We start from the raw sequence: 8,996 nt of genomic DNA, 5'->3' as shown, positions 1-8,996 counted from the left end.
AATGACCATAGAGTTCCAGAGCTAGACGTCGCCCTATAACACAAGGTTCTCAGCGAAGCAGAGTAAGTTTCTGTTTTCCTTTTATTTTTCCCACTTCTACAGCTGCCGTATTTCGCAGTTCCAGTCCTGTAAACGTGCATCCCAAAAGCAGTGTGGGATTTGTAGTCCATGATTTCTGAAATCAGTACTTCAACTCCCAGAATGCAATAGGATGGGATTGGGATGATCAGAAATCCTCCAGGATTGGCTTCAACGCTCCCTCCCGGCACTGAATAAAGTAAAGTGGAACTTCTGCACTTCCAGAAATGTTTTAAAGACCGAATTATTTATTCCCTATCTTAATGAATGTACCCTATACCTTATAGGGTGACTCTGGCTCCTATGAAAGAGTGAGAAGGTTTTTACGACAGTTCAGGAAGGACTGTTGTAATTAGATTCTCCTAAGGAAAGCAATAAGCCCTGTCTTTTCCTTGCATCTAACAGTATAAAACCGGCACTGGCTCACTAGGTGTTATATATAGTGTTCATCCGGTGGGGAGAGGGGTTATTTACCACCTTTTTGAAGAAATTCAGCCAAGGCTATTATTAAGAACAAAGTTACAGTGCATATTCAAAAGCGTGGATTAATGAGACAAAGTCAACATGGATTTAGTGAAGGGAAATCTTGCCTCACCAATCTACAACATTTCTTTGAAGGGGTGAACTAACGTGGACAAAGGTGAGCCGGTTGATATTGTGTATCTGGATTTTCAGCGTTTGACAAAGTGCCTCATGAAAGATTCCAGAGGAAATTGGAGAGTCATGGGATATGAGGTAGTGTCCTATTGTGGAATAAAAACTGGTTAAAAGATAGAAAACAGGGTTAAATGGTCAGTATTCTCAATGGAGAAGGGTAGTTAGTGGGGTTCCCCAGGGGTCTGTGCTCGACCGCTGCTTTTTAACATATTTATAAATGACCTAGAGATGGGAGTAACTAGTGAGGCAATTAAATTTGCTGATAACACAAAGTTATTCAAAGTCATTAAATCGCGGGAGGATTGTGAAAAATTACAAGCGGGCCTTACGAGATTAGGAGACTGGGTGTCTAAATGGCAGATGACGTTTAATGTGAGCAAGTGCAAAGTGATACATGTGGGAAAGAGGAACCCGAATTATAGCTACGTCATGCAAGGTTCCACGTTAGGAGTCACAGACCAAGAAGGGGATCTAGGTGTCGTTGATGATACGTTGAAACCTTCTGCTCAGTGTGCTGCTGCGGCTAAGAAAGCAAATAGAATGTTAGGTATTATTAGGAAAGGAATGGAAAACAAAAATGAGGATGTTATAATGCCTTTGTATCACTCCATGGTGAGACCGCACCTTGAATATTGTGTTCAATTCTGGTCACCGCATCTCAAAAAAGATGTAGTGGAATTAGAAAAGGTGCAGAGAAGGGCGACGAAAATGATAAAGGGGATGGGACAACTTCCCTATTAGGAAAGGCTAAAGCGGCTAGGGCTCTATCAGCTTGGAGAAAAGGCGGCTGAAGGGAGATATGATAGAGGTCTATAAAATAATGAGTGAAGTTGAACAGGTAAATGTGAAACATCTGTTTACCCTTTCCAAAAATACTAGGACTAGGGGGCATGCGATGAAGTTACAAAGTAGTAAATTTAAAACGAATTAGAGAAAAGTTTTCTTCACTCAATGTGTAATTAAACTCTGGAATTTGTTGCCGGAGAATGTGGTAAAGGTGGTTAGCTTAGCAGAGTTTAAAAAAGGTTTGGACATCTTTCGAAAGGAAAAGTCCATAGACCATTACTAAATGGACTTAGGGAAAATCCACTATTTCTGGGATAAGCAGTATAAAATGTTTTGTACTTTTTGGGGAGCTAGGTATTTGTGACCTGGATTGGCCACTGTTGGAAACAGGATGCTACTAACATAGTAACATAGTAAATGACGGCAGAAAAAGACCTGCATGGTCCATCCAGTCTGCCCAACAAGACAAACTCATATGTGCTACTTTTTGTGTATACCCTACTTTGATTTGTACCTGTCCTCTTCAGGGCACAGACTGTATAAGTCTGTCCAGCACTATCCCCGCCTCCCAACCACCAGCCCCCGCCTCCCACCACTGGCTCTGGCACAGACCGTATAAGTCTGCCCAGCACTATCCTCGCCTCCCACCACCGGCTGGCTCTGCCACCCAATCTCGGCTAAGCTCCTTAGGATCCATTCCTTCTGAATAGGATTCCTTTATGTTTATCCCAAGCGTGTTTCATTTCCACCACCTCCCGCGGGAGGGCATTCCAAGCATCCACTACTCTCTCCATGAAAAAATACTTCCTGACATTTTTCTTGAGTCTGCCCCCCTTCAATCTCATTTCATGTCCTCTCGTTCTACTACTACTACTTAACATTTCTAAAGCGCTACTAGGGTTACGCAGCGCTGTACAGTTTAACATAGAAGGACGGTCTCTGCTCAAGGAGCTTACAATCTAAAGTACAAATGTACAGTCAGACAAATAGGGGCAGTCTAGATTTTCTGACTAGGTAAAAAGGTTAGGTGCCAAAAGCAACATTGAAGAGGTAGGCTTTGAGTAAAGATTTGAAGATGGGTAAGGAGGGGGCTTGGTGTAGGGGCTCAGGAAGTTTATTCCAAGCATAGGGTGAGGCAAGGCAGAAAGGGCGGAGTCTGGAGTTGGCGGAGAAGGGTACTGAGAGGAGGGATTTGTCCTGTGAGGGGAGGTTTCGGGTGGGAACGTACGGGGAGATGAGGGTAGAGAGGTAATGAGGGGCTGCAGACTGAGTGCATTTGTAGGTAAGAAGGAGATTGGCCACTGTTGGAAACAGGATGCTGGGCTTGATGGACCTTTGGTCTTTCCCAGTATGGCAATACTTATACAGTGTGCAGCAAGAATAAACTGAGCATAAGCAATAGATCAGTGGTTCCCAAACCTTCACTGCATGCAAATCTCTCTCATGAATATTCATTGTGGATATCCTGAAAACCTGACTGGCTGGAGTGCCTCCAGGACCAGGTTTGGGAACCAATGCAATAGACAATTTATAGCAGTAAAAATTATCAAATTAAGGGGTCCTTTTCCTAAGCTGCACTCGTGGGGCTTTTCTGCTCGCTGAGGCCACTTTTAGCACTGCTGCAAAATGGCCGCATTTACCATTTTCTGTATTAATAGCCATATGCTAATTTTCCCATTAGCACATGGCCATTAACATAATGCAGGAGTCCTTACCGCCACCAGTAAGGGCACCTGCGCTAACCACATGCTAATCAGTCCCCTCCCAGCGCACACCACGCGGTAGTGGATTTTTACCTGCTTTTTCTTTCTAACTTGTGCTCTTTTATCCTGTGTTGGATGAGGGTTTGTACATATTCTGGGTGTGCCACTGAGATGAAGGATTTTGCCAAGCTTGTAGTTCTTGTTTAGGTATCTGAACAGTCCAGCTTGTTCTAGTTTTTCAACAGTAGCTGTGTGAGTGCTTTAGGGCCTGGTGTAATATTTAGTGTTGTCCTACTTCCAAAGGCAAGGAAAGTGACTAATAGGGAAGCTAAGTCTACTACTACTACTACTATTTAGCATTTCTATAGCGCTACAAATCGTACGCAGCGCTTCACAAACATAGAAGAAAGACAGTCCCTGCTCAAAGAGCTTACAATCTAATCAGTGCTTTTTTTGTAGAAAAAAAGGTGCCGGTACTCATTATGGGCGGGGTCACCACATATGGCTCCACCCCTATGATAGCCACACCCACATTAACCACACCCCCTATACCAGCCATGGCGCATATAAACAGACATCATTGAAAATATTATAGTACTATAGGAGAAAAAAATAACGTGATTTTTTTTTCATGATAAATAATCTCTGTAAGCTCTTACAGCTCCAGTATACCCAGTGCAAAATAAGACAGCCAATGTAAATTCTCAAATTGGACATATTACAAACACTAAAATGAAAATAAAATGATTTTTTTCTACCTTTGTTGTCTGGTGACTGTTTTTCTTTCCATATTGGTCCCAGTCTGTGATTCTGCTTTCCTTTGTTTTCGCTTAACTCTTCTGTGCCATTTGTCATTTTTGTCTCCTTTTTCTTTGCTTTCTTCAATATTTTTCAGGCTCTCTCTCTGTCCAGATTTAATTCATTCTTACTATCCATTCTTTAATTTCCTTCATCTACCTGTGGCTTTTCATCTTTTCCTCACCCTTGTTCTCCCCATGCCCCTTCCTCTTATTCTCCAGTCTTTCTCTATTCCCCTTTTCCATCCAGCAGCTCTGCTTTCTCTCCCCATCCTTCCAGTGTCTCCCCTATTTCTTTCTGCATTCTTCCATCCAGCGTCTTCCCTCTTTCTCTCCCCATCCTTCCGTTTTCCCTCTCTCTCTCCCCATCCTTCCATCTGTTTTCCCCCTCTCTCTCCCCATCCTTCCATCTGTTTTTCCCCCTCTCTCTCCCCATCCTTCCATCTGTTTTTCCCTCTCTCCCCATCCTTCCATCTGTGTTTTCCCTCTCTCTCCCCATCCTTCCATCTGTTTTTCCCCTCTCTCTCCCCATCCTTCCATCTGTTTTTCCCTCTCCCCATCCTTCCATCTGTGTTTTCCCTCTCTCTCCCCATCCTTCCATCTGTTTTTCCCCTCTCTCTCCCCATCCTTCCATCTGTTTTCCCTCTCTCTCCCCATCCTTCCATCTGTGTTTTCCCTCTCTCTCCCCATCCTTCCATCTGTGTTTTCCCTCTCTCTCCCCATCCTTCCCTCTGTTGGTTTCCCTCTCTCTCCCCAATCCTTCCCTCTGTTGGTTTCCCTCTCTCTCCCCAATCCTTCCCTCTGTTGGTTTCCCTCTTTCTCTCTCTCCCCAATCCTTCCCTCTGTTGGTTTCCCTCTTTCTCCCCAATCCTTCCCTCTGTTGGTTTCCCTCTCTCCCCAATCCTTCCCTCTGTTGGTTTCCCTCTCTCTCTCCCCAATCCTTCCCCCCCCCCCCCCCCCGCGACACTCCGGGCGAGTCCTGCACCTAGTTTTTTTTTTTAAGACTCAGAACGTGCGAACGATGCAGCCGGCAGCGATTGAAAGAGGCTGTCTGGGCTGGCGTCTGCGTCGGAGCTTCCCTCACCCTCTGCGAGTCCCGCCTTCGTTGTTACAACTTCCTGTTTCGCGGGACTCGCAGAGGGTGAGGGAAGCTCCGACGCAGACGCCAGCCCAAACAGCCTCTTTCAATCGCTGCCGGCTGCATCGTTTGCGCGTTCTGAGTCTTAAAAAAAGAAAACTAAGTGCAGGACTCGCCTGGAGTGTCGCGGGGGGCGGGGCGGGCAAAAAAAAGGTGCCGGTACGCCGTACCGTTGCGTACCGGCACAAAAAAAGCACTGAATCTAATAGACAAAAATAAAGAAAGCAAATCAATTAATGTGGGGGAGTGGTTACAAGTCAAAAGCAATATTAAAGAGGCGGGCTTTCAATCTAGATTTAAAGATGGTCAAGGATGGGGCAGTAATATTCCAGTAAGATGTGTAAATAAAAAACTTAAAGCATATGGATTTTCAGAAGGCACTTGGCAACATGAAAGACTCCTTATGATGAAGCCACAACTTAAGTACTGCAAGCAGTTCTGGGTAGCTGCACCTCAAAACAGCAGAATGATGAGAAAAATGATTATAGGGCTGATCAGTCCTCTTATAAAAAGAATAATTCTGCTAGAAATGTGGTCAAGACGTATAGAATACTGAGTTAAGACCACCACAAAAAGGTCTGGACAAGTTACTGGAAGAGAGGTCCAAGAATAATCATCAGCCAGACAGATTGGAAAAGTCTCCAACATTTTACTTCTAGGAAGGAGCAAAAAAAAAGTCAAAAGAAGTCATGAGAGAAGATAAGATAAGGAAATGGTTATTTATTTATTAGGATTTATTTACCACCTTTTTGAAGGAATTCACTCAAGGCAGTACACAGAATAAATCAAACATGAGCAGTAGACAATTACAGCAGTAAAAATATTCAAACAACAATACAAAGTATGGCATGATATACTACTTACAATGTCAACATAATACATAATAGAACATTTTAATTGATAGTGAAGGGTAAAGCAAAGATGGAACATATAGATAGGTAAGAGAGTAAGAAGAGTTAGAAAATAAGATGACTAAAGAAAGTTGCACATGAGATCAGAGAGATGATTAAATGTTATCTCAGCTAGGTTAGGAGTGGATAAACATGTCCTGCTGCAGTATGTGCATCCCGAGTCACTCCTTGTGTGTGTGAGTGAGACTAAGAAGTTAAGTCACCTGCTTTCTGAAGTAGAGATAGTCTTGTATTAGTGGAGCCTTTCAGGCAGTGCATTCCAGTGTGGGGGCTACTCCGGAGAAGGCTCGCTTGCGGGTATCAAACATATAAACGGCGAGTGACCGTACTCACTCACAAATGCGCAGTAGAGACTTCCCTCTCTGCCCCGCCCCCGCTTCAATACGTGATGATGGGGGCGGGACAGAAAGGGAAGTCTCTACTGGCATGCTGCAGACGTCGGAACCGCTCCCCCTCCCCCGGAGTCGCCGCCGCCCCTCCATCTGGCCCGAGCACTGTGAACTTACATCAGCACGCAGCAGCAGGCACATCAGCAAAGCTGCCGTCGGGCTTCCTTCTCTGCCTTTGTCCCGCCCTCGCCGACGTTACGTCACACGAGGGCGGGACACAGGCAGAGAAGGAAGCCCACCCCAACGGCAGCTTTGCTGATATGCCTGCTGCTGCGTGCTGATGTAAGTTTACAGTGCTGCTCGGGCCGGGTGGAGGGGCGGCGGCAGCGACTCCGTGGGGGGGGGGGCTCGGGAACCCCCCCCCCCATTCCAAAAGTAGCCCGTTTTCACGGGCTCAACGGCTAGTCACATAGTGTAATGTCTATTGCAGAGGATGTGGTTAGTGATAGTCCTTGAGAGGACCTTAGTGTCCTTGGTGGTGTGTAGAGGGTCATCCTGTTCTTCAAGTACTTGGGGTCATTTCCTTTAAGGGCCTTTGAAGATCAGACATAGAGTTTTAAATTTAGCCCTGTACTGTATTGGTAGCCAGTGAAGTTTCTGCAAAAATGGTGTGATGTGGTCATGTCGCTTGCAGCATTGTACATCAGTTGGAGCTGGTGCAGGCCCTTAAAGTCTGTTGCTTTCATCTGTCTCTGTTGCCATTTGCATTGCCATGATTTGAGGGTAGAGCCAGAAGGCAGAATGGGGCATGGCTGGGGTATGTACTAAAAATCTCCCTCCCACACCTAGGATTGTAGACAATTTCATGTTCAAAAAGAAGGGCTTATCCAATCCCTGCTTCCTCTTCCAATCTCTCTATATAAAACGCACCTCCAACATTCTAATGAAGCCTCACTTTCCCAACGTTCTAAAGTGAGGCGGCTGAGACCACTTTTTGAACATCAGTGTTTGCCCCGCCCATGCGCTGCTGATTGGCTGTGCCTCAGGTGATGCACACAAAGTACGGTTCCACCTCCCAAACACTCACATGGACTTAGAAACCACCAAGCCTTTGAATGGGACCGGTGCTGCAGAGGAGCAGGAGTGGGACAGCGAAGAAAATGCAGCGGCGTTCAGGAAAAAAAAAAAACAAACGCACACGAGTCCCGCCCCTTCCTGAGGAGGGGGTAGCTACCAGCACGGGGACCAACCGCGAGGAAAGCGCGGACGAAGAACGCCACTAAACAACCACTACATCGCGGACCTTACTCTGCAAGCTGTTCATGCGGTGAGTCTCCAAGCCGGCGTTCAGTGCCTACAACAGAGACTTCCAAACACATGCGCCCTCAGCCCCGCCCCCCCCCACAGAACGCCACCCACATTCCACACTAAAACCAAACCAACCCCCCCCCCCCCCAAAAAAAAAAAACCACCCAAACGGAAACCTGCGGCGCCCAACCCCCCCCCTAAAAAAAACGGATCACAGCCCACCTGAGTGCCCAGCTGAAATCAGTGCCTACAAGGAGACCTCCAGACACATGCGCCCTCAGCCCCGTCCCCCCCTACAGAACACCACCCACATTCCACACTCGAAAAAAACCCATATCTACTCCTACTGCCTGCCTGCAACGGATCCCTCTGGTTTCAACAAAAATACAAGTGCCTACAAATACCACATCAGAGTGCCCTGCTGAATTAAGATTACTGTATCACACTCACACGCAGAGAATCACCCCCTACCAGCCACAAAAAAACCCCACATCTAATATGGACAATCAGCATCACTCACTAACACACATACATACAACCAAACTGCCCACCACCCAAAATGCCACACACTGCCATGGACAGAGAACATCTTGCTTTCACACTCATATACACACACACTCCCTCCCCCAACCCCCTTAATACAAAAACTGAAACAGTAAAAACCTACATCTCTCTCTTACAAACACCCACAGACTCCCATAATCCCCCCCCCCCCAAAAAAACCACAAACACTCATACAGAACAACCCTACCCCACAAACACCCACAACCCCCCTCAAAACCACAAACACTCATACAGAACAACGCTACCCTACCCCACAAACACCCCTCCCCCCCAAAAAAAAATAGCATACACCCATAGACCCCCACAACCCCCCCTCAAAACCACAAACACTCATACAGACTTTACAACTTTAAAAAAAACTCTTTTCCTTTTTAAAAAAATATATATCCCTTAATATCAAACAGAAAAAGAAAACAAAAAAAAAAACCACATGCTAGCGCCCGTTTCATTTGTTTTGGAAACGGGCCTTTTTTACTAGTAGTTAATAAATAGAAATAAAACAAATCATAGAAAAGAAAATAAGGTGATAGCTTTTTTTATTGGACTAAATACGTATTTTTCAAAATCACTTTTATTGAAATTTTGTATACAATATACCAAATTATTTTTGATTAGCTTTCATTTCTTTTCCATGTTTTATTTTGTTTGATTTCTATTGATAACCTGATTAGCTTTCCAAAGCAATACCTTCTTCTTGAGATCAGAAATGCGAAAAAAAAATCATT

At 45.2% G+C, this 8,996-nt stretch overlaps 1 protein-coding gene across 1 annotated transcript in view; it reads left to right on the top strand.

Moving 5' to 3' along the window:
* Positions 1-8,996, top strand: part of LOC115466521 (sulfotransferase family cytosolic 2B member 1-like) — a 1,032,539-nt gene that overhangs the window by 935,364 nt on the left and 88,179 nt on the right. The window lies entirely within an intron of this gene.

This window comes from Microcaecilia unicolor, chromosome 3 (assembly GCF_901765095.1).
Source record: "Microcaecilia unicolor chromosome 3, aMicUni1.1, whole genome shotgun sequence".
Lineage (NCBI taxonomy): Eukaryota > Metazoa > Chordata > Amphibia > Gymnophiona > Siphonopidae > Microcaecilia > Microcaecilia unicolor.
This window is presented reverse-complemented; position numbering and strand designations above follow the sequence as displayed.